Below are 24,917 nucleotides of genomic sequence, written 5' to 3' on the forward strand. Positions count from 1 at the left end.
GGTCTGTCTGCAGCCCAGAACCCCATGGGAAAAAGTCCGGGAAAAAGTCTAACGGCAAAACTGTTTGTCTTCCATGAGACCAAAAGCTGTAAATTCTAGTGGTTCAATTTGAAAAACATAATCCAAATGCCTTTCTTTGAGCTTTTTAAATGAAGCAGACTTGTCCAAATGGCTCAAAGTTGCCGTCACTTTCCTTTCAGGCTTGCTGCCACACAGCTGGGATCCTAGCAGTCCTGGTTGCCCTGGCTCAAACAGGGCTCCTTGGCTTCCAGGCTTCCTGCCAGGAAAATCTTTAGTATCCCAGCTGGAGCTAGGTTTGCCAGGCTCTCAATTCTGCTCACTGATCAGGTACACAGGAGAACCTGTGAGGAAATGGGCAGATTTCTGCCAGAAAATTCAATTAAGCAAGTACATTCCCATGAAATAGTTTGATTCTGTTAAACTGGCATTTTTCAAATGGAAAACTGTTCTATCAGAAAGCTTACGTCCAACTCTGCTCATTAGTGCATCCATCCATGAACAAAAGGTAGGTTGTGCTGGAGACCAATAATTGAAATGCCTAAATCCCTTCTATCAAGAGCAGAGCATAGAGTAACACTTTGGTGTCTGGCTCCATTTTAGCACTTTAATGTTTTCTGCAGATATTAAATCTTACAGGACTCTGATAGATAGGGATTACTATCCCCATTAACATAGATACAGGGCTGAGATAGGGCAAGGAATAACTTGGTCCTATAGTGAGTCAGTGGAAACTCTGCAAGAGCTTCCAGTCCTGACAGAGCTTTCTACATCAGCTATGCCAGCTTATAGAAACTCTTGCAAAAGCCAAATGGATTAGTATTGTACAGGGTTCGTGTTACAGGATACAGATCAGGTTCAATTATAACACTTTTAGAACAAATTCATGCCTAATTTTAACCTCAAAATAGCAGCATCAGAAGACCACAGGGTAGCAGACAGCCCTACAAAACTGTATTGACACCATCAGCTTGAGCCATGTGACATCATTCTGCAGTCCAGCTAGCAAAAACTACTAAGTAGCCTGCAAGGTTCTCAGCACCATATGTATTGGGTAGAAGTACATGTAAGTCTGTGCTGAACAGACAGTAACACACACTAACCATTTAACCATTGCTTTCCACTTGCGGCCTGCTTTCCTATGGCAAAAAAAGTTTATATAATCGTTTGTTCTGATGACATTTGAACCAATTCCAGTGAAATTTTTCAGAAGCAGCAGTATCAGAGATTGTTAAGCTACTACAGATTTTTTTGGAGGTGGGACAGTTAGGAAGAGGTAAGCGTCCTTTCAAGGGGAATGGCAATATTAGTTCACCTGCTATTAGACATCAGAAAATCCATATGAAGGGAGAGAGGCAGAGAAATAAAAAGCCTTAATTAAAACTCTGACCACAGGACAAGCTTCAACTATATTTTGAACCTTAGACATGAAAGCCAATCAACCCCAAGTCACCATAGGTAGCCAAGCTTCTTCATTTCTGGTGCCTGTGAGGCACCAAGGCAAGGTGCCTTCAACAAGGTGAAAGTGCTGGCATGAAACAGTGGATATGAATCTTCTGAAAAATCACAGGAGCTTTTATTAATAACAAGCATCTCTAGAACAATACCCTCTTTTCTTTGAAGGTTCTTCAGGAAGACTTCTCATGGCACTAAGATGGGGTTTTTTGACAGTGGTCTTCAGAAACAGTCTTGCCCTTTACTGAGGGCTGAAATTGTTTGTCACACACTTTCCATCCGAATCACATTTCTGTACTGACTCTCCTGCCCGATTCTTTCAGCTGCCTCTGTCATTGTTTGCTGCCTTTACACCCTCCAGTGGAACTGGATCACACACTCTCTTGTGATGGGTCCAGGGTAAGAATTTGAATACAGAACAGGAAAGACTGAGCACGTAGCTGACATCCCACTCAGCTCTTCTTCTATTACTGGCTGATTTAAGTGCTTCTTGCTGGTAACCAGTGCCTTCCAGATTACAACTTTGAGAGATTTCTTAAGCTATTCTCCCTTTTCATCCTGATTGATGGAGCCTTGCAGCTGAAGTGGATGCAAGCCATGGGAGGAGGGGTTTATGAAAAGGCCCTCAAACTAAACTGCATGTGTGTAATGAAACTGGTTTTGTTCTTCTACTCAGATTTTGTGCCGCACCAGTTAACAGTGGCATATGAATTCCTCACTGGTGCAGAGGACCGAGAGACTTTAGTGTTAAAAGCACCAAGACGCAACAACGTCAGAGATACAATTTAACAGGCTCAAAGGTAAAAGGAAAATTCTTAGCTGGGATTGCAAGCAGAGATGAGGGATGGGACAGTTTCATTATTTAACACCTTGTGATTTTTACATTGATGCAAACTGCTACCATTCTTATTTAGTATTATCTTACAGTCACTTTGCCACTGATGTAAATGACTGCTGGCAACTGATAGTTACACCAGCCATCCAAGTATGAGGTTAGTAAGAGTGTTCAGACAAGTAACAAAGGATTCCCTTCATTTCCTCCTATCTGGAGGAGAGGAGAATAAGGACAGAGACCCTTGAGCTGAGAAGAAAAGTCAGAAAGTCAGCCCCGGTGTATGTTAGGTGCTCTTTGAGCAAAAAAATGAAAATGGATTTGGTTAGTGTGAGGTTGATAATTTCTAATTAAGATTTATTGGCTGGTTACCAACCCGCTGCTAGAAATCAAGACATTTAGTTTTGTAAGTACATTAAAATGCAAGTACAATTGCATTTTAATTGAGCCTTGTTGCATTTTTAAGTGGGCTTGAAGTGGTGTATAAGCCTTGAGTTAGGTTAAATTTCCCAAGTAGGATATATCAGCTCAATGCTTTTTAGCAACAAAGCAAAGTTCCTGTTTAGGGAACAGTGCTCTGCAACATTCATAAAGCTTTGTTATCCCTTCTACAGAGAAGGGATAACCTTCCTTCCCACTTGCTGGTGTTCTTGTACCAAAAGTTGGACAGAAATGTTTTGCCATTTTTTTCTGCTTTTCCCTTTTCCTGCTTACCTTCTAGGGAACTTGCTTTATAAATAATAACAGAATAGGGCTGGGAGGCCTTCTACACACAGAGAAGTGGTCCCAGTGAAGACTGTCTCCTCCATATGGCAGCATATGTTTCTGTGCACTTCCTGATAGAGCAGCCATCTCCCTGTGGCATTTGGGCACGGTATAATTAGCTGTGTACAGAAGTAGAGTGTTGATAACATTTTGCTGGAAGAGTGCCATCAGCATGACTGTTCTTGGTATTGGTTGCCGTAAGTAACGCTGTCTTTAGAGAACAGTCATTGGAAATCTGTAGGCTGCTCTTGCACACCCTGAGCTCTTTCGTGATTTTATCATTAGTGGTGCCTAGAGAGTAGTCCTTTGAGTTTTGAATGTTTAACATGAGAGAGGTTCTGGCCTGTTTGTTTAGCTATGTATCTTCTTGATTGCAGTTTGACAGGATTAAGCCCAACTGCAGATTGGCATCACAACTGGATATACAGATTACTCCCTGTTCTGACATACTTGCTCCCCGTTTTCTCCCAGCTTATGTTGTTAGTACAGAACATGACAAAAAATGGAAAAAATAATCCAGGGATATCTCTCCTTAAAAAGCTCAGTCCCTTGCAGGGTCTCCTCCCTGCCTTGCCTATAATCAAATCTTCCTGCCTTTTTGCCATCCCATGTAGACAGAATCCAGTGATTACAGTGGACCATGGAAGAACTACCCAGAGTGATACATGAAAATGTGATATACATATATGAAAATAAGTCTGTCTCAGAGAGTACCCAATAGCAGAGCTTCAGATAAGAGTGCAGAAAATGTAGGGTCACAACTGATGAGTAGGACAGGGCAAGTTCCGTCTTTCTGTAGGCAATTAGAGATTGGTTTATGGGATTATAACTTCTTTATCCATTTACACTGTTTACAGTAGCCTTGCATGTCCCATTATCCATGCAAGCATCCTGTAATCTTTTGAGTACTTTTAATCTGTTGACTTCTGTGATAACTGTAGAAGTGAGTCACAACAGTTAGTAATATGATGGTCAAAATATTTTCTGATCATAAATGTACTGCTTTTGGCTTCCTCTTCTCGCTTGTAAAATCTCCTGTGCTTACACAGTGCTCCATTTTCAGCAAAGCTGCTGAGGCATGTCTATAACATCTGTGGGGAAAGAGGGGAAGAGCTAGTCCTGAGTTCCGAACTCCTAAGTCTATGCAATGCAGCACAGCTCCGTGATGGCTTCCCTGTTTATTTGCTCACCAATAGCACTGAGTGATGTGGCTATGTTCCTCCTGGACCCAAGCTAATTCACAGCTTTGATGCCTCAGCATGACGCACTCTAGTGCTTTCAGCTCCAAGACCACCATGCAAGGTGTTCGCTTGGGGTCACAGTGCCCACGGTGCATTTACATCCTGCTGGTGGCTGCTCTGTGGCCATGACGGATGGCCAAATGCAGCACCAGCTTCTCTAGCTGGATATTCTTTAGCAACAGAAGTAATATCAGTTATTTTATTCTGCAGATAGTAGGGCTGTATAATCTCAGGCACCCTGCTCAACAGACATTCTTGTGTACTATGTTGTCATTGAATAATGCAAATGGATTTTCAAAAGGAACAAAAGGAACCAAAACTTTAGACTGGGAAAGGAGTTCTCTGTAGTTCCCTGCCTTTGTTTGAGGTATGTCAGGGTGTCTAGAAGAAAGCTAAAGACTCAAACCGGCTGTTTCAACTCAGAAGGACTGACTGAGGTTGGAGAAAGGAAGGCTGAGTCCTTGAGGCATGGTAAAGTGATATGGCCAAGAAGATTTTAGAGCACAGAGTCCTCAAATGTATTTTGCTGAGGTACTACTGGCAAAGGCAACAGCAGCTCTTGCTTCTACACGCGTAATGGAAGAAGCTTTTTTTTTATGCTCAGTAGGTGTTTTTATGCCAGTTTAAAACAACGTGTGTATCACACCGGAGCTTGAAAGCCCACGTATTCTAGATTCTGTATGGAAAGAGGGAGTGGCAGGGAACATATGCCTACTTCTCTGCATTTATCTGATTTGGGTCTGAAGTCTAATCCTGGGGGCAGCATTTATTTTGACACCTTGTTAGGTTTGAATTTGGAGAAGCTATCAGGTCAAAGTAACGGGTGCATTTTTAAAGTTTGTTCTCTGTTGCTTAACACCTTCTGACTGGGCCATCACCCTGGAAGAGCAAAGCTTACCAAATATTTTGTCCATAGCTACAGGTAGATGCAGAGAAATTTGTCCTGACCTTTTGCGTTTCTGCAATATTAATAATGGTTTCTTCTTTGCTATGTGTACAAATCTGAGTTTGGCTGCCTGTATGTTCTATGTGGTAGGTACATTTGCTGCTCTTGTGTGATAATCCTAGAGTTTGTGTAATTTTTTTCACTTTACTCCCCAGCCCTCTTGTAACTCTAGAAGCTGAGCAAATTAACTTTTGGAGAAAGTACAGCTGCAATCTCAGTCACAACAGGAAAAAAAAAAGTTGGAAAGTATAAAATACTTCATTTTCTCAGAGGTTGTCAGTTCCTCAAAAAAACCCAGGGGCACATAAAATTCTGCCTTTTCCTAGCAAAATTGCTAAAGAGATGGCTGGGATTTGTGAAGGCAGAACAGAGAAAAACAGTGTTTTTGGGTTGTCTGCTGGGACATTCACTGGAAGGCTCAGGAAAAGCAAGGTCAAGTCCTCCATGTGTCCTGTGGCTGTGAAGCAGGAATGCTGGCTTGTATGAAGTAATTGGAAGAGTAGTCTGTACTCCAGCTCCCACCCTCACCTGTGTTAGTCTGAACTACTGGTGAAAAATAGCCATGTGTGCCCAGCCACACTTATGGTATATTCTCTTCCCCACACGATCCCACACCAGAGTGCGGGGGCTGTTGGGCTCCATCTGAGGTACATTTCTTGGTCAGAATTTGGCAGTCACAGAGGTACAAAGAGATTTCCGGCTTTTCTAACCTGCAATCTTGACAGGAAATACAGTGGAGGGAAAGATAAAAACAAGAAGGGAGCAAATGAGGTTTTCTCAAGCCAGGGCTTCTCTGCCTTGAATTGGTGCAGACAGAAGAATGGGAGGAAGCAGCCTTTGAGGGCTGCTTGAGAGGCAGGCTTCTATTTATAACCTTGTTTATGTGATCCCAAGGCATTGTTAGAGGAATTTCTGCAGACTGCAAGTTTCTTCTGTTGTTGCTTGGGATTTAACCACCTCACTTTTTTATTTTACTCTAAACAGAGAATTTTTAGAGAACACTTTTTTTGGAGAAGACTGCCTTTATATACCCCCTTTCTCCCCCAACCTTTGGTGTTCTCTAGAGAGGCATGAAAATCCTCACCTTGCCTCAGACTTAAAAGAGCCTCCCTTTTTAGCCACAGTCTCTGTTGAGGAGAAGATTCCCTCCTTTCCGCTGCAGAGCAAAGAATGCTGGCTTGTAATTGCAAAAGCCTTTCCGTGCCAGTCCTCCTCTCACCTGTGCTATTCTCAACTAGTGTTTCCTTTAAGGTCTCCCTATTTGTTCCCACCATAGCACACATTCAGAAAGGAATCGTGGTTGTTTGTTCCACATCCTCATGAACTGCCATTGTTTGAAGCATCAGTGGACAAAGGCTTGGAGAGTTAAAAAAAGAACGTTTGACAGTAATCTTTGGCAGTACAGTAGAGTTGGAAAGTATGCTTTTAGGCAGTGATGCATACTGGTATATATTGTAAAGTAATGAGTTAGGGCCCTCTTTAGCCCTCTCAAAACAAGGCATCTGTGATAAACTGTCCTGCTATCCCTTTATTTCCCTTTTCCTGCTCTTCCCCCTTCCCAGAACAGTGCTAGCTTCAGATATTTTCTGGTGATGATTACTCTATATGCAAAAAACCTTTCAGTGATACAACAAGGGGATGTTCTAAGCAAGTAACAGGGTGTCTCCAGATCACTATTCCTGAGGAGCCTGGGAGTGTCCTTTATATCTGCTGCTATCAGACCAATGCTTCCACACCAAAACAAAAGGAGTTTTAACCCTTCCCAGTGAGAGCCTGAGGGGATGTGGAGGTGCACAGCAGCTCTTGAAATCGAGCATCTGAGCTTGGTAATAGGACTGCAATGTTCAAGCTGTTGCTGAAGAACTTTGAACACAGCTGGAGCAGATGGAAAAGACATTTACCTTGGTGCTGTTAGGACGGAAGAGCTTTTCTGCAGGGTTTGAGGTTTTTTTTTAAATCTTTGCTTTATATTTTATTGAGATACTTTCTATATTAAATTAAATGGCCAACTACATTAATTCAGGCATGCAGCTTCCAGCAGCAGTCCCATAGTCACAGGGCTTTCTCTCTGCATTAACATATCTGTTTAAAGCTAGGCCATCTCGGCAACTTATAGAGCAATGTACTGTATAATTTAACAGAGAACAGAAATGGCACAAAACAAAGAACTACAGTATGTGAGAGAAGAGAAGGGAAGGAAAGCATATCAATAAAACCCTTTAAAATATTACCTTTTCCCCAAAGTCTACCAGAAGAAAAACCTGCAAGCCTACAATCTGCTCATAGCCCCCAACACCCTGCAACCATGTAAATAGGTGTCACTTTGAGGTCTACTGGCAGCAGCTTCCCTTCATTTTGAAAAATTCAGAAAGCCAAAGGCTGATACAGCTGTCTGAGAACTGAGGCAGGAGCACACTTGTAAGGACAAACATGCTATATAAAGTATGTCTGTATAGTCTGGTGACCAGGCTTTTTTTCTGTGGTTTGGTATACTGTGAAAGGTGAAATCCATGTGATGTGAACTGAAGCCAGACCTACAAAGTTAAAATCATCTGGTAAAGCAGATTTTTTTGCCAGCTGCCTCCAGCTGCAGCCAATACAAAAGATTTTCAAAGGAAGACAAATATGTCTGAATGCTGCCCTTGACTCAGTGTAGTGGGTGCGTGGCAGATATCTCAGGAATTCTTCCATGGTGACATTTAAGATTATTTTAGAGTGCGCCTGTAAAGATCTGCGATATCAGAAGTCTCAGGTGTGTCCTCCTATCTACCTCCTAGAAATCCCCCACATCCTAAAGGAACTGGCTGGCTGAAAGATTTACAAAAGACCCCGTTCTGTACAGCCTCTGCTGTCCTCAGCCAGAGCAACTGTTCTGCTGGTATTCTCTGTGCCTGGGCCCACTGGGAACCTATAGGAAAATCCTGCCTTCCCCCAGCTAGTAATGAGTAAGTGCTGGAGGCACTTTCCTGTATGTATTGACGCTATGTCTTTTGAAGCTGAAGCTCCCACAGTGTATAAAGGCTGTATCCCTCCCTTTGATGCCAAATGAAGGCTAGGGTCACTGTATTTGACCTCAGTAACTCAAGGTTTGAGATGGAACAAAAAAGAGCCAGTAACCACTAGAAGTGGCCCATGAGGTCTGATCTTGTGTAATACAATACTCCATGACAAGAGCTTCCACTGTTGCCAGAGCAAAAAGAGTGTGACATACAGCATGGGCAATCTCAGTTCTTCACAACAGAGAATCGGGGCAAGTATATCTATAGAGAGACTCAGAGATAAACATCTCCTATCCCATCTGTAAATCCCTCCACTGTGATGAAATTGCGACTACTGGTCTAGTAACAGAATGTCTAAAGCCATCTGGCAAAATTAAAATGAGTGGGATTTGCTCCTTTTTGCAAAGGAAATGTCCATGCATCAAACTCCACAGTGTTTCGAAACTATTTTACATGGCAGAGGCCTGCAAAGGGCTCCCTTCTCCAGCTTCTGGTATAGTAACTAGCAGTGCTGACTTTCATTTCTTGAATCAATCATTCTCATCTGGGTGATGATGCTTCCCTGGGCTGTGGCATTATGCCATCCCATTTTCCATAAGCCAGTGTGCAGACACAAAGAGTCTGGATTGCTGGCCAAGTGTTGAACAAGGAGAAAATCAGCAGGTCTAATGTTGAAATTATTGATATTGTTTTAAAGTGGTCTAGTAAATACAGTGGAATCAGCCCTGTCATCTCAGTCAGAGCAATCAAAATAGTCATTAAAGCTTAATAAAGTTGAGTGATTCATCTTTTGCTGTAATATTTTCAAATAATTATCCTACTTAAGATTTAAGCTCCTTGAGAGTGTAAAGTCTAGGCAGAAGTGAGAAGAAGTGCTGAGTCTGAATCCAGTGCTACCTCCTGCCCATACTGTCTCCTAAACTGTGTACCTTTTATTCCTGCTAATACCGCTTTGCAGTACTGAGAGTTTCACTTGGTGAACACTGTAGATGTTCGAGCAGTTGCAAAACCCAGATGGATGCTTGACCTAGATAGTCCAGGATCTCATCTCCAGCAAACCCCCATCAAACCATGCATCCTTGTACTCTGCCAGTGGCAAATGTCCAATATCCAGTGCTTCAGGGGAACATGACAGTCCCGTCATGCACACAGTGAGGCAAGGCACAATGCTGCACAGAGACATGCAGATGTGAAAGCTAGCCAAGTGCCTCCTACAGTGTGGACTAATGCAGGTCTTCTCATTTATTCTGTCTGGCAGGTGTTTACTTCCAAATGTTGATTAAAACTTGGAACAGCTTCCTGCCCAGAAGAGGATATAGCTGTGTACCTTGACTCTCTGGTACAGCAGATGGTAACAGAGACTGTTGTGGTGTGTTCAATGGTTAGATGTTTCCAGAGCCTCAGGTTGCTGCTTTGCTTGGCTGAATCCCTCTTCATGAATATTCACTTTTGAAAGAGATTTATTTAGAAAGGGGAAAATATGGCACAGATAACTGTGGTCACCAGAAGAAAGGAGCTTAAAGGCAGGCCCTTATTTCTATCTGCAAGGGCAACAATAAAAGACTCAGCAGGTTAGCTAGTATATCTGCGTATTAAATAAAAGGCATTCACTGTGAGCAGAGAGTGTACACAGTTACTTCAGTTCAGCTGATACACACTCATTAAGCTGTAGTAACTAATTTACTTGCAATTGTTTCTCAAAGCCCTGAATCAGAGCTTTCAAACTGTGTTAATGCCATACCTTCCTTTCCCTGGCATAGAAGGAAGGGCTAAGACACTGATTTATCAGAGGCAGGAAAAACAATCTTGGCTAAAACCTGAACAGTTAAAAAGTACACATTAGATCCCAGCTAGGCATTTCGGCTTTTTCTCAGCCCAAACAGGAATTGAGTTCATAAGAAATTTTGGTCACGCAGTCAAAATATACTTTCCAAGTTTTTCTCGCTGTGTTATCTGTTATCCTTGGTGATAGATCACTGGACAATGTCCCTATATCTGTCTCACTCTCATGGAGACTTCCACCAGAATGAATCGTGTGTGCTTTCTTTGTGCACAGGCTGAAACTGTATTTCTTGTAAGGAATCTGTCGGTAAGATGAGCTTTTTAAGAGTGAAAGTCTGCACAGTGTTTACCAAGCAGTGGGACCAGGCATCTTGATAAAGACCAGCCAGCTATCTGCTCCACAGCACCCCAGAGTGGGGTCCAGAGTGGGGTCCAGACCCTGGAGTACAAATCAGCATTGCAGTAATGAGTCCAGCTACTTTGATAATACTTCTAACATGCAAGGGCTAAGAAGTGACTGAAGAGCACGTGGAGTGGCTCGTTCAGACCCCATCTAAGCCATTCTGCTGTCACTGAGGCACCAGCCTGGCTGGGTATTATTAACCACTTAAAGCTCTTTCCTTGCACTGGTGGGAACTGGTTCAGAACTGCATTGCTCTCCTCTGAGTGAAGTAGAGAAAGTATGTGGAGAAAACAGGCACCGCCTTGTTTTATTTCCTGATGGCTCCACAAAAATTGAACTGCCTGTGAAAAATGTTCTACTAAGAATGAGAGAGGATTTGGCTTTAAATCACCCTGGTAAGGTGCTTTAAATCCTTAAACTAGACAGTCAGATGTATCTCTCTTACACAGGGCAATCAGAGACTCAAATATGAGGTGTCTTTCTTTGAGAGCTGTGCATCCATTCTGCCATTCCATGATTATCTCATGTTTGTGGTATTGGACTGATAAAGCAGAAAAACACTGTTCTCTCACAGGGAGCATGTACTCCTTGACCCTTAGCCAGAGAACCTTGCTTTTCACCGGGGAGATGGCATCTTTATGGGAAGGATGGAAAATCCCTTTCTGGGGAAAACTGGTGCCTGAAATTTCAGACCTTTGTGTTAAGACAGAACTAAAATACATCCATTTAGTTCATACAAGAAATTAAGCAGCACTTAAATGAATTGTAGTTATCTAGCTTTCCAGTAATGAGTTATGTTCATTTTTCGAAAGCACTGCATTCAGAGTGAAAGTCTCTTAAGCCAGTCTCTGAATGCATGCATTTCTGCATTTTCAGTGCCTAAATATTTGCCATTTCCCACTCGGGGATGCTGACATGGCATTAACTTTCTGCAAACATTCCCTGAAATGGCAGTCTGGGGACATTCAGCAAAAGGCTTAGTCTGGGTTATAGAACTGAGCATGCCTGTGCTGTGATGCTTGAATCAGCAAGAGAAAGGTTTAGGTCCATTGTCCTCACACAATTATTTTTTTTTTTACTTTATACAGCATCGAACTCTGCCAACTAGTTGCAGAGTAAATGCTGCTCTAGGGCAGTTTTAGAGTTTGCTCTTCATTTTCAAATGTAGGGAAAGGTAGCAAAAAACAGCTGAAGATGGTAGTCCAAGATTAGAATTTAGGATCAGCTTCTCAGATCATATTCAGTGAGGGGATCTGCTGGGTAACTTGTATCCTTGTACCTTGATTTTTCTCTGTATGATTGGAGAAACACCTAGCAGCTCCCATAGTTCTGACATGGTTTGCCTTCTTTTCTCTCACCAGGAGACAGAACATCTTGTTAAATGGAGATAACTATTTTGGCTTGTTTACCTCCATTGGGAGGTGGGTAGAAAATACAGAGTTGGGAGATTCAGCAGGAACAGCAGACACCAACCCCCTTCCTCCCTGATAACCACCATGGAAGGGAAATAATCTTGCCCCCATACATGAGTGACAGTGCATCATGCAAAGTGCCTGGAAATCCTTGGCCAAGCAACAGCAGAAAGGTAGCACAGAAGCATTCCTGCTGTTCACTCAAACTGCCCCCGTGAGTTTGCCTGTTTTTTTCAAGAAGCAGAGACAGCTCTGTATGATGCCAGAGAATTTACCCAGACAATTCCACAAGAACAGACACAATTGTACTAGGAATTGCATACCAAATATTTATTTTCCAGGAAGAGATGAGAAGAGAGAGACCTTAGCAGTGCTCCCCATCCCTGCCTCTTCCTGTAGCCTGAGCTTCCATATAGTGGTGTCTGTTTATTTGACACAATCCAGAAAATGTAAACAGTTAGTTTAAAATTAGATAGAAAACCTCTAGGGGAATGATGAAATAGAAACATCGTAGATGGCTGTGCTTATGATGTATGTTCACGTAGTAAAGGAGGCACAAAGATGAGTGCGGTGGCTTGTTTATCACTCACTAAGTGTATGTGAATGACTTGATGAAGTGACATGAGCATGATGTGACACTTGTCAGCAGTCTGCAGAGACCGCACACTCCAGTATGCCATGAAACTAGTTATTTACATCTAAGGGGCATGTTGCACCATGGATCATGTGGTCTACGACAGCTATACTTTTGTATTGTGGTGGCTTGACCTCAGCTAACAGCCAAACTCCCACCCAGCTGCTTGCTCACTGCCTCCCCAGCAGGACAAGGGGAGCAAATAGGAAGAACAGGAATGAGAAAGCTCATGGGTTGCGATACAGACAGGGAGATCGCTTACCAATTACTGTCACGGGCAAAACAGACTTGACTCTGGGAAATTAATTTATTGCCAATTAAAATAAAAATGTAATTGCTAATTTGGGTAATGGGACACAAAAAACCCCAAACATTAAAACAATACCTTTCATCCCCTCTTGCCCAGGCTCAACTTCACTCCTTCATTCCAGGCTTCTCTACCCTCCCCAGGCAGCACAGGGGGGATTAGGGGCTTATGGTCAGTACGTAGTGGTTTCTCTCTGCTGCTCATTTCCCTCTCATACTTTTCCTCTGCTCTGGTGTGGGTTCTCCATGGGCTGCAGTTCCTGTCAGGAAAATCTGCTCCTGCGTGGCTTGTGTGTGGGCTCTCCCATGGGCTGCAGGGAATATCTGCTCTGGTGCCATGGAGCACCTCGTCCTCATCCTCGTCATCTGACCTTGGTGTTCCCTCTGCTGTTTCTCACTCTTTTTGCTCCCTCCTCTCTCTCTCTGTGGCATTTCCTGCCTTTTCTTAAATACGTTTTCACAGAGATGTCACAAATTTGGCCGATGGGCTCAGCTGTGTCCTGCAGCGGGTCTGTCATGGAGCTGGCTGCAACTGGCTGTGTCCCGCATGGGGCAGCCCCTGACCTCTTCCCACAGGGGCCACTCCCATAGCCTCCTCGTTCCCCACTACCAAAATCTTGCTACATACACCCAGTACATGTATGCTGGATATTTTAGAACTTGATGGCTGTACAAGCCCCAGGAAAGGTGAGCTGCATTTGCCCTGGCCCTCCCCTGCTTGCTGGGGAAAAATTCCTTCCTGCCTCTAAGTCCTGTCACAACATAGTGCATGGGAAAGAAAGACTCTGGAGCTGAGAAGGTGGCCAAGAGGTGAAGTCATGGTCACAAGGTTTTTGTGGGTTTTTTTCTCCCTACATTAACATTATCAGAGCCATCCTCACTGGTTGCTAGGTGATATTTTCATTATGTGGAGTCATAATTTTGTGTGAGGAGTGGCCTGAGCAGTGAACCTTTGAGAGCAAAAGCACAGGAAACTGTGTGCAAGAGATGATGAATCCAGTGGAGCGAAGTAGGGTGGAGACAAGAGGAATATGCCAGTATCATGAAGGGAATGATGACTGGCAAACTTTTTCCAAGTTGCCTGGTAGCAAATGTGGTAGGATGACCACAGGTGTTTGGATCTACTGGGAGAGAAGCCTGAAGACTTACTGGCATTTGAACCTTGGATCCCTGCTGGGTACATTCATCCTCTTACCCTTCTTCTTCAACCCCACTTCCTTTTAGCCAGTTTTCAATCCACTCTTCCAAAGCTATCACATCTCTCCAACCACCATGATTTCCTTGTCATGCTGTATCATGCTCTTCTCTTGGCTGGTGGTTCAGCTGTAAGATCTTTGGGGTAAGGAGAAGTTGTTCTGATCCGTGTAATGCAGGAAAGGGGGTTGCAGTCCACAACTTAAGACTTCTAAAGGATGCAACATTATAAGGAAGAGATGAATCCAAACTCCCTGTCACTCTGCATGCCCTTATCCACACACTGGGAGCTACCACATTACTCTCAAAGACCTTGTCACCTTTAACTGCAAATTCATAAGAAGAGCAACCCAAATGTAATTCCTAAACAATGCATATGGAATAGCAACACCGGCAAGAGAAAGCAGCCTTCCAGGCTGTGGCTGTGCAGGTAATGAGGGAAGTGAACCTGGCCCCTTTGGAACTCCCTTATGCTCTTCTCTCAACCCAAACCCCGCAAATGCAATGGCATGTTAGTGGCAAGGAAACCGTAAATCACTTTTTTTCCACCCTGAGCTACAAGCTGTGGCAATCAGACCCCTGGGAATTCAGACTTCTTCTCCAGCTCAGCTGGAAGGATTAATGTGACAGACTTGAGGGGGTTCCGCTTCAAATCCCAGCTCCCTTGCCTCCCTAATTACTTCCATGTGTATTTGTGCAAGGCTGCATGTTGTCTGGGGTCTGCAGGTGGCACAGTGACCTTTGGGCTATAGGTGGGTTTTCTGTGCTTCACCATATGTTACACGAATGAGCCAAGCAGTTAGAAGGCAATTGTAAGCATCCACGGCCAAGCAATCTCTCTCTGTACAGTGACTGATGGATTCTGTTTCTCTACCCTCACTTCTCCCTTTATGCTTTCTCCAGCTGTGAAAGAAGAAGGAATTTCTGGCCTTAGTTTATAATGTTTAATTAAAAAGAAAAACCTTCATGCAAAGATAGCTTGTTTCCACAGCTTTGATGTTGGTGCCTGTGGGAAATAGATGAGTTGGAAGTGCATTCTGGGTAATAAAATGTAAATGAGCAACTTCAAGCATTCTTGTGAGTTTCTCAAACCTCAAAATCAGTAGAGCCAGATCAATATATTTTCCCAGTGAATTCCATTGTGCTCGGTGCACTTGTAATGCTGATTGTACTGCTTTCTCCAGCTCCCTTAGAAGGCCTTTCCAGAAGTCTCTTCAGATATATTTTAGCTTGTTCTCAGTGAGGCAGCTGTCTTGTGTGAGTGCTCTGCAGGGAGTGCTGTGTTTGCAGGGAAAAAGAAGCAGCAGTGGGTGCAAAAATCTATTCCTAGGGAGCACCCTGCCACTGGGGTAGAGTCTAGCTTCGCAACAACTTCTAATGGTTCTTTACTTTGAATGTAATTGGGTAGCGCAACAGAAATTCCTCTTCGGGTTTTTCCCTTTATCTTCTTGGGGTTTTTTTGACAGAAAAAAAAAAAAAAAGAGATCATGTCCGGTATTTTGGAGAATATGGAAAACCTGTCAAGGGCTTTTGGGGCAAAGGAAGTGGCTCAAAAGAATGGCTCATCTTAGAAGTTTGGAGTGCTGGCTACTGGTTCCAGTGGGATAATTCACATCCAGCACTCAGGGATATGTATGTCCTGCCTTGTATTTCAGGCAGCCTGGAATAGAAAACTTGATCACTTCTAATTTATGTTTTTCAGCAGTTTCTTCAAATATGCTCTGCTAAGATCCCTGGTCTAGTTTCACAGGATTTCTTTTTTCACAGTTTTGTTAAACTCACCTGAGACGTGTTATACACTGAAACCAGATGTATAAAGGCTGTATAAAGGGAATAGATTCACTGGCTTTGAATCTTCCTGGAACGAATGCTCGCCCCTGGGTCTTGCCTCCTTCCTGCTGTCAGATTGCCACCAAGAGGGATAAGGCTGGATGAGAAGCCAGTGCCCACTGTGGCAGGAGAGAGTGGGCATTGCCCACTCGCCTCAGTGGGCATTGCCACAGGAGACTTGGCTCAAATGCCCTGCTGTCTGAATCATCGCATGGAGGAAGCCTTTTGGGATGGGCTGTGCTAGGGAGGACTAATTTTGTTTATTAGTGTCTTTGCAGCCCTGATGGCTACCCAGTTGCGTAGCCCTGGCTTGAAATTCCTCTATGTGTCACTGGTCCTTCAGTCTATCTCTGGAACATGTCCTCAGTGTACTAGAGACACAGCTGTCTTCAGGCAAGGCACCATCCCTCCAGACCTTGCGGCAGCGTTGTCCAAGCCCTCTCACACTTGCGCTGTCTCTGATCCTCTTTTACCAGGCTCTTCTTGTGAACCACCAGAAAGTCTGCCTAAGATGCGCTGCCTGGCTTATGTTATTCTCCATCGGTGCCCCAAAGCAAAAGGGAGCCCGGATCTCTAGTGTTTGGCCTTTTCCACTGCTCCCCCAGCACATCTCTGCTGGGGCCTGTTGGGTAGGGCCACCCCCTCTGCCTTTCCTCTGTCTCCCTGTCCCGTGTGCTGGCAGGGGTCGTGCCCGGACTCTGCTGGCTAAGAGAAGATGGGGCATGGGACACGTCTGAATAGATGCCAGGAGTGTCCAGCGATTTCTGACAACCTCAGCTCGCTGTTTGGCACACAGTGTTAGAGGAGGGGTCCCAAACAGGTCTGTACTGTCTGTGATGGCAATCATGGGTGCAGCATCTGTGGCTGTGCTGATCTGCCAGCAAGATGGCTCCCTTCTCCTCATCGTAGCTGCGTTTTGGGCAAGTCAGGTAGGGAATCCCCCTTTGACGCGGGATTTCTTCTTGGTAGCATGCATCCTGGGACAGATGTAGCTGATCAGTGGGCCCCATAAATGGGAATGCTGACAACTTTCCTGTGGTATAAAGGAAAAATCTTCACGTATGGAGTGGCTGAAGTGATTCAGAGCCCTCCAGGCAAGGTGCTGTGGTTTCTGCTGTGGTGGCTTACAGAAGTGCTTTAGCTAGTGTGGTTTGTCCAGACTGCACGTGATGGTGCTGTGTGTGCATCACTGTGCGTGGGGAAAATGGTACAAGTCAAGGTCACACAAGCTTTCTTCCCTAGGACTCCAACTGCGGCGCTCTCCCACTTTCCCTAAGGGCTCACTGGTGGGGACGGTCACAAAACTGGCCCAAAAAGCACTGTCGAGGCACTGTAAGGGTCCGTTTGATGCAGGCCCCACTCCCCGGTCCGCTCTGTTCTGCAGGGTGTCAGACTCCCCCCTCCTCTCGCAGACCAGATGGGATCCTGATGATTCCCTGATTGTATTTGTGGGTAGGCTGAATCGGAGGGAACATATGCAGAGGACAGTGTCTGAGTAGATTAGGGCCGTTTCAATCCATTTGTTTTCAAATACACCATGTTTGGTTTGGGCCATGTGGGGCTTGTTTGATAAAGGAAGAACCATACTAATTGAATTCGCTGGGTCAGTGGCAGTTCACCGGGGGGGAGGGCAAGGACTCTGCCGGAGGGATCCGCTATTAGGCAGGAAACTGCAAGAGCTTGGCTTTTCATCCTGGCAAAACTCATGGGTCCTGATCCCCCAGTGAGCCTCACGTGACAGTGGGAAGCCCACTGCCTAAGAAACTCACTGCATCATAAAGGCTTTTGCCTGTTGCAGGAGGATAAAATGAGCTCAGCCTACGTCTCTGAGCTGCGAGTCCCGTTTGTTGGTGGTGAGGGAAGGACCAAAGCTAGCTGAAGAAAACTGCTTAACCATTTCAGAGCCGGTCCCTTCTCCTTGCAAACCTTACCAAAAGGAGCCTGGTGAGCAACAGCAGCTCCCCTTCCAGACTCCCTTAGCACAAGGGCTCTGTACCCCTGCACTAGTTGTGGAGAGGGTGAGCCAGTGAATGGAGAAAATCAGGCAAATAGGGAAGATGAAAAATGAATGAGTGTCTCTACTGCAGACTGGAGATGGGATCACTATGACTAGAAGCAAGAGGTGATGCAAATAATTATAAAAAAAATCAATGAGGACAGCAGCTTTCATTTATCTGCTGGAAATTGCCACAGGCTATGTTCAAGGGCAAAATCTATGGCTCTGCGTGTGTGTTCTAGTAGGGAATATTCTATCTGCCCCAGTAACCTCTCTTAATAGTCCCCACTGGCTTCAGGGGAGGCTGGCAGTGTTGACTGAGCACGGCTCTAGTCTGATGTGATTGCCCTACAAATGGGAGGCGAGTGGAGGAGCAATGGGGAGTCCCTAATTACTTCCACAGAATATAAAACCGTGATGGCTTTGACAGCTTCTGGAGCTGAGAGCAGTATCCCACTGCCTGGCACACCTCATGTCAGAGAACAGCTGGCTGTAGTCCCACCTCCATCAACACCACCATCAGCACTCTGGGAGGAAAGGGAGGAGTAGGAACATGTGAACAGTGTGACATTTGATGGAGAAATTGCCTATTAGCTACAGCAACACTGGCCTTACAGATCCTGAGGCTTTGACACTACCTGAATTTCAGTGAATAACTATGCCTTTCGTCCTTGGCCTGTGATTTGTGCTCTGTACCTAATGCTCCTGTGAAAGACACGGCCTTACATGTGTAGAGAGGATGTCTTGTTATTGTGAAGTCACACTAGAATGTGAGGACGTTGGTCACCCATTCAGTGGGGACTCAGCCTCATTAAAGTGGTGGATTCAATTAATCTTCAGGACAAATCCTGGAAGATGGCAAGTCATAAGTCTGTACTCCTTTTCCTCCTCCATAATTGCCCTTTATAGTGATCCTCCTAAAGGAAGCAAGCTTTAATGAACATGCCTGATTGATGAGGAAACCCATTGTGAACAGAAAAACAACAGTTCCTCCTGCCTATTTCAGGAGCTGTTCCATCTTCCTCAGGTACACTGGCATATTCCAGTGCAAATATACAGGTAGGGATAAATTGCTTTGGTGTAGTTTTATCTTGGGTTCAAGTGATATGTTATGACAAAGCATTTGTATCACCTAATGGTGTCTGCAAAGCATTGTTGAGGCAGAACTGCAATATGTGCAGCAAATGTTGGTGTAGATATGGCCCAGTAGCTATCATGATGAAAGATAGTGGAAACTGGCTGGTACCTGCTGTTTGGAGAGCACTTCAGTGCAGTCTCTAGAAGCAGCAGTTGTTCCCACGTGATAGGATTAGTGGCTGCTGGAACCTGAGATCAGGGTGCTATAGGAAGAGGGTCTTGCTATTGTTCTGAAGAAATTATTTTAGTAACATCTACTCTCTGGATACAGACAGGAATGCTCATGTCATCCATGTGTTTAACTGGTTTGTTGTTTTTTCCTACAATAAAGGTTTATTGCTAATTTCACTGACCGAAGTTCAACCACTGAATTCATGCAGCCTCTTGAATATGTATATAAATCTCATTCTGAATCTCACAGTTTGGATGCATCTCTAATGTAGTGGAGTTACTTTAGTCTTTACTGAAATGCAACTTCCTTTGAGTGAATCACGGTAGACTGGCAAAGCAGTGTTAAATGTTAATGTTAAATGACACTCTGGCAGGAAGTAAAGAGGATAATATTTCACTGAAGGAAAATTGCAGGAAGTCAGTAGAATGTCTGTTATCTTAGCTGGAGCTGGCATTTGGCCTGGTTACTAAAGATAACACCTTTTTTTGCCTCCAAGACTTGTCGCTAGCTACTTTATGACCATGTATCTTGATTTACATCTCACTCAGAACACCTCCGGCTGCAGAGCATCACCAGTGCCTGGGGGTGACTCAAGGTTTCTCAACAGCACAGACAAAGTTGAATTTTTCAGCCCCCAAGATGAGGGACTGGCACGAGACTGCTTTTTCCACAGACAAGAGTAGCGGGAAGGGTGCAACTGTAATTGCAGGCTGAAGAGGAGAGCGCTGGGGAACTGGGATTGCTACAACTACTGCTGCCAGAGACCTGAGAGAGATCAGGTAAGTGACTGCTGCATCTGTTCCGAATAACCCTGACTTCTGTCTGAGCAGCCGCAGCCACCGCCAGCCTGCCTTTCCAGAGCTCCCGCAGAGACTAAGTAGGCAGCACGCTGTCCCTGAGCACACTGCTGTCCTAGGCAACTCTCTGTTTTGCTTATTTCTATGACTGGCATCACACTGAAGTTGTGAATTCTTACCTGCCGTAAAAGAAGAAAATCACATCTGACTCATAGCAATTGTTGAGATCTGGATTTATTTTCCAAGGCCTAGTCAGTGTTAGAAGCTGCTTAATTTCCAGGACCTAACGGGACTGCTGCCCCAAAAAGATAAGTGCAAAATGTGCACAATGATCAGTTGCACGTTTCTGATAATTTTTATCAGGAATGGGAAACAGTTAATTTTAGAAATTGTTGATTATGGATGGAGGTGTATTTTGTGAATTGCACGCTGTCTGTCATGCTGAGCACTAAGGAAATACCACTCTTGCTTTATAAATGGTTGATGGGGTTACCAGAGAAAGTTACTTGTCAAGGGACATGCATTTACTCTACAGCTTGAAAAGTAAAAAGGTTGTATCTCCAGCTGATATTCTTGTAAATCAATTTATGACGAAGTCCCTGCTGACTTTGACAGGCTGCAATGTGAGCTTACAACTCCTCTTGGTGGCTGAGGGAAGTTGCCTCATTTCTACCACAAAGATCTCTTGTGACCTTGATAGCAGCTCATCTTGGATGACTGATTACGAAGAGTTTAGAAGTAGATGTTTTGCTGCTTTGGTGTTTTCATTCACACTCCTCTTCTGAACCCTTTTCCTAGTTTCCTTGAACTTCTCTCTCCCTGTGTTGCCAAAACATCATGTGTGCATCTGGGAGGCATTCCAACTTCTAATTGCAGAAGTGGGTCACTCCTCATACACGCACATTTACGGTCTTTTGCAGATGCCCAGGCTCTAAGCATAGCACTAGGAGAACCTAAGAAGTGCTGCCATAGCCTGTTGCTTTCAAAGATTCACAGTATTGCCAGCCGGCATTAACTCTTACATTTGTTCTCTCTGACTGTCTGTCTACAAAAAGAGATCTTGTAATGATCGCCCAGCTAAGGATGAATTATTAATTTGAGATGCTGAAGGAGATTTGTGTCAGAGCCTAGCTTTGGATGGGTGACTTGCACAGAGCTTAAAAGCATCTCTCGCTCATCTCCCTGCCTCATTCTGCATTCTGTGCCATTTCTCTCACTGCCTCAGGGCAGAATGTTTCAGAAAGTTGGAGTGGGAATATTTTTATTCATCCTGTTACATGAAGTTAATCTCGTGTAGCAAAGCAGCTGTGTAATGTTTTGTATTAAATCTCATGTCTTCCCTTGGGTGTGATTAAAATTCAGGTGAAGGGTTTTTTTAATTTTATTTTATTTCCCCACTCCCAGTGCTCTCAAGGGGCCATTAGGCTTCATTCTTAATAGCTTGCCATCCCTGTGCCTCTGCTGGTCCTGCTGCACACGCAACTGCACTTCTCTGACTGATGAAGGGTGAAGGCTCTTTAGTGACTCGTGCACATGCTGCACATTAGTGAAGCCATTTCTAGCCCAGGTGAAGGGATGGCTGCTCCCTGGCACATTGAATAAAGCCTTGGTTGGCAAATTCTCTGTTTGCCTAATTATAGCCCTGGAACACAGCAAATCCCAGTTGGAGGGAGACCAGCTGCTCTATCGGTACCCTGGGCTTCCCAAAACTATTGCTTCATTTCAGTGGCTGTTTCCAAGAAAGGGAGAGTTTCCATTCTCATCCTTTCTAACATGCCATTGCTTCTGCTTGAGACGGAGGTATTTGCCCCCATTCTGTCAGATTAAAGAGAAAAGCCCCTTCTGTCTGTCTCTGACCCTCCCCTCCCGACTCACTCTCTGCTTTGTGTCTTTATCTGTGGAACCAAAATGAGATCACCCGGAGGACAACATAGAGACCTGATAGTGAGTGAGTGAGGGGTTATCACAGGGATACATGGGGGAAAGTAAAGAATCCCTTCTGCCCAGGGAAGTGGTTGAGTCGCCATCCCTGGAGGTATTTAAAAGACATTTAGATGAGGTGCTTAGGGACATGGTGTAGTGGTGGTCTTGGTAGTGTTAGGTTTACGGTTGGACTCGATGATCTTAAAGGTCTTTTCCAACCTATACGATTCTGTGATTCTGTGATTCTGTGAATTAGAGTGAAAGTCCTACAGAGAACACAACAGGGCTGGAGACAGTGAGAGAAAACGAGCCTAGAGAAAAGAAGAGGAGATGAAAGCAGGAGAGAAGCTGTGAAACATGTACTGAGAAGGAGGAAGATGGAGATGTACAGACTGGATTGCAGACTGCACAGAAGGAGCTAACCTGAGGGCTTGCACTGCTTCTTATCCTCTGCACCTCTACTAGAGCAATTGAAACTGTGTTAAAAGCAGTGCTGCAGAAGTGGTTTGGGCAAACACCTGTTCCCCTCTAAACTCCTTAGTCTTGACTCAGCTGTACTTTTCATGATTTCAGAAAAGTCCAGCTAACATTTTCTTCTTAAGTTTTTTAGCTTTCACAGCCACTTCTGCAATTTGTTATCACAGCCAGGATCACAAGTGCCAAAACATGGCATGAAAGGCTGCGCAAAGGGGCTGGTTACAACAAGGGGGAGGAGAAAGAGGCTTCAGAGCCTTTGCCAGGCTTTCCATACTTCTCAGGTTTCAAGGGTTTGCTGGACTTAACCTTCTAGTAGACTGGAAGAGTGTCTTGGGGATCTTTCAAACAGAATCTAGATTCTGGATCCTTCTCTGAGGGTGGTTCAGAAAAACAGGAAACAAGGAGATGCTCCTTTTCTCTTGCTTTGTGAGCTTTTGTGATGTATGTACAATAAGTTAATCTCAGTAGGTGGCTAAGAGCTACTTAGCTAAGAGAATGTGTCCTTGGCATTATTTCATTGAAATCAGTCTAGTAAAACCAGGGGGGAAGTTGGCTCCAACCTTTAATAAATCCACAGTTTATCTCTTCCTGATAGGAAACAGCAGCTAGTAACTCACAATGTTGTTTAAAACATTCACAGCAGGTATCAGTCAGATAAGGGACTCACATAGTTCCAACGTATGTTCCACAGTGACCTGCAAGAATCCATATTTTCAAGCTGTAAAATAACCATATTTGTACAACAGTTGTTCCAACTAATGAGTGTCCAGACAGTGAAAGGGTTTTCATCTTCAGGTAAAGAAACCTCATGTCTGAAGTAGCTGATAGAGGTGCAATCATGTGGTTTGATCACAGGTTAGGAGCCCTAAATTCTAATCCTGATGCCCACTTGGGGAAATCACTGAATATTCCTGGCATTCATTTGCTCTCACTTGTAAAAATGGGAGGCTGATTAATTAGTGCCTGGTGAAGGGTGTACAAGGACCATTCATTTTATTACTGCATTTTTAAAAATAGCTGATCTTAACCTAGCACCAAGTCTGCCTCAATCCCACCGTGCAGCATGCAGCAATTTCACAGCTCCTATACCCAGCATGGATGCTCTATGACAGAAGAGCAGGGCTGCCTTACGCACACATGCACAGAAGGACTCTTGAGACTGAGGAAAAAGAAGCAAAACTTGTGCAGTTTTGTTTCTGCCCTGGCTGTGTGTGTGCTTGGAAGGGGGGTGAATGACAAGTGAAAAGAGGTCTGCAGAGAAGTACTGTCTTTTATTAAAGAAAGTAGCATAACTAAGAAAAAATAGAGAAACTTCTGGGAACAAAAGAAAGCTGTGTACTTTTCGACAGCTATCCCAATGAGGTTATAGTATCACCATCCAATCATTGCTTCATGGACTTCTTAGAATATGACATCTCCATCTGTCACTGGAGATTGGTCCAGGTCTTTAAAGCTATACCCCACTTAGGGCACTGAATTTGATCATGAAAAATTCTGGGATCATGTGTGACGTCCAGCAACCTTTACACCATGCAAATTGAGTGCCAGTCATAACACTCCAAGTCATTGACACTGCGGTGGCATTTTACAGCCTTCTTGCAGTCATTTTACACGGCCATGAGTGTTTATCCCAGTGTTTAGACAGCAGACAGTCCAACTTTCTGGATTTAATAAAATTCTATTGTACGTGATACCAGGAAAAACTTGAGGTCTTTCCATGCCAAAGGTCGTAATTTCAGCAATCTCCCAGCTAACCTGGTAGTGGCCATGTAAACGAACTTCTGCAGAATGGAGAATAGTTTTGCCATAGGACACCATGCTACCTCCTTTCACCTAAGGACCCAGTGGGATGACTGATTTGGGATGACATGTTCTGATGATGTGCTGTTTTGTTTCTCTCCTTAGCCATGTTACATGTGCTTCAGAAGGATTTGCTTGGATAGGACCTTCTCCCAGGTTCAAGGGGAGCTATCGCCACTTTGCTGGCTAGGGATCCCTTTCTACATATAGACATTAGAATCCTTTGCTTCAGTTGGCTCTCTGGAGGGAGTCATTTGAGGAGAAGGGAAGCAGTGAAATAGTTTGATGAATGGCATCAACTTACATCCCCCAGGAGGATTCCATATGTTTTTAGCAGATGTTTAACAAGTTATGGCAACACAACTGGCTGTGTTGAAACAAATTGCAGGGTGACCATCTAACTGTTGTCAGAAGTGAAGTTTTCAACACTTCCATCTGCCCCCTGGCAGTTACTCCTTTTCTCTGTAGATATCTGTGAACTATGTACCATATCTTTGTCAGAAAAATAATGAAGAACTCTAACTGTGCAATAAAGTGCTATTTAATTGGAACATCTCAAGGAACAATAAACCCCGAAGCTATGTTTGTTAGCTTTCTTTTTTTTAAAAGGAGAAAGGTGCTTTGTAAATTCTTATGAGAATACAAATAGCTTCAGAATTTTAGTGTCAGCTGGAGTATTAAAAGTGCATTTGAGCCTCCTCCCTTGTGTTATAAGAGAAATGCAAATGCCAAGAAGTGTCAAAACATTTGAAGATAGATGTTTGGATGAGTAAGGCACTTGTCTGGGATCCAGGATCT

At 44.1% G+C, this 24,917-nt stretch overlaps 1 protein-coding gene across 8 annotated transcripts in view; it reads left to right on the forward strand.

Annotated features, from left to right (window-relative positions):
• TSPAN18 (tetraspanin 18) overlaps positions 1–24,917 on the forward strand; it is a 171,875-nt gene that overhangs the window by 15,212 nt on the left and 131,746 nt on the right. For 3 of the 8 annotated variants that reach the window (XM_075502546.1, XM_075502554.1, XM_075502555.1), the window contains exons 2-3: positions 2,150–2,273; positions 19,671–19,901. The exons of 2 other annotated variants lie outside the window; for them this stretch is intronic. The gene's annotated coding sequence lies outside the window, so the exon portion shown is untranslated. Of the gene's footprint in view, positions 1–2,149; positions 2,274–18,788; positions 18,873–19,670; positions 19,902–24,917 lie in introns of those variants that run through there. 3 more of the 8 variants (XM_075502549.1, XM_075502548.1, XM_075502550.1) reach the window with 3 other exon arrangements.

The sequence above is a fragment of the Mycteria americana genome, chromosome 5, assembly GCF_035582795.1.
Source record: "Mycteria americana isolate JAX WOST 10 ecotype Jacksonville Zoo and Gardens chromosome 5, USCA_MyAme_1.0, whole genome shotgun sequence".
Taxonomy (NCBI): Eukaryota; Metazoa; Chordata; class Aves; order Ciconiiformes; family Ciconiidae; genus Mycteria; species Mycteria americana.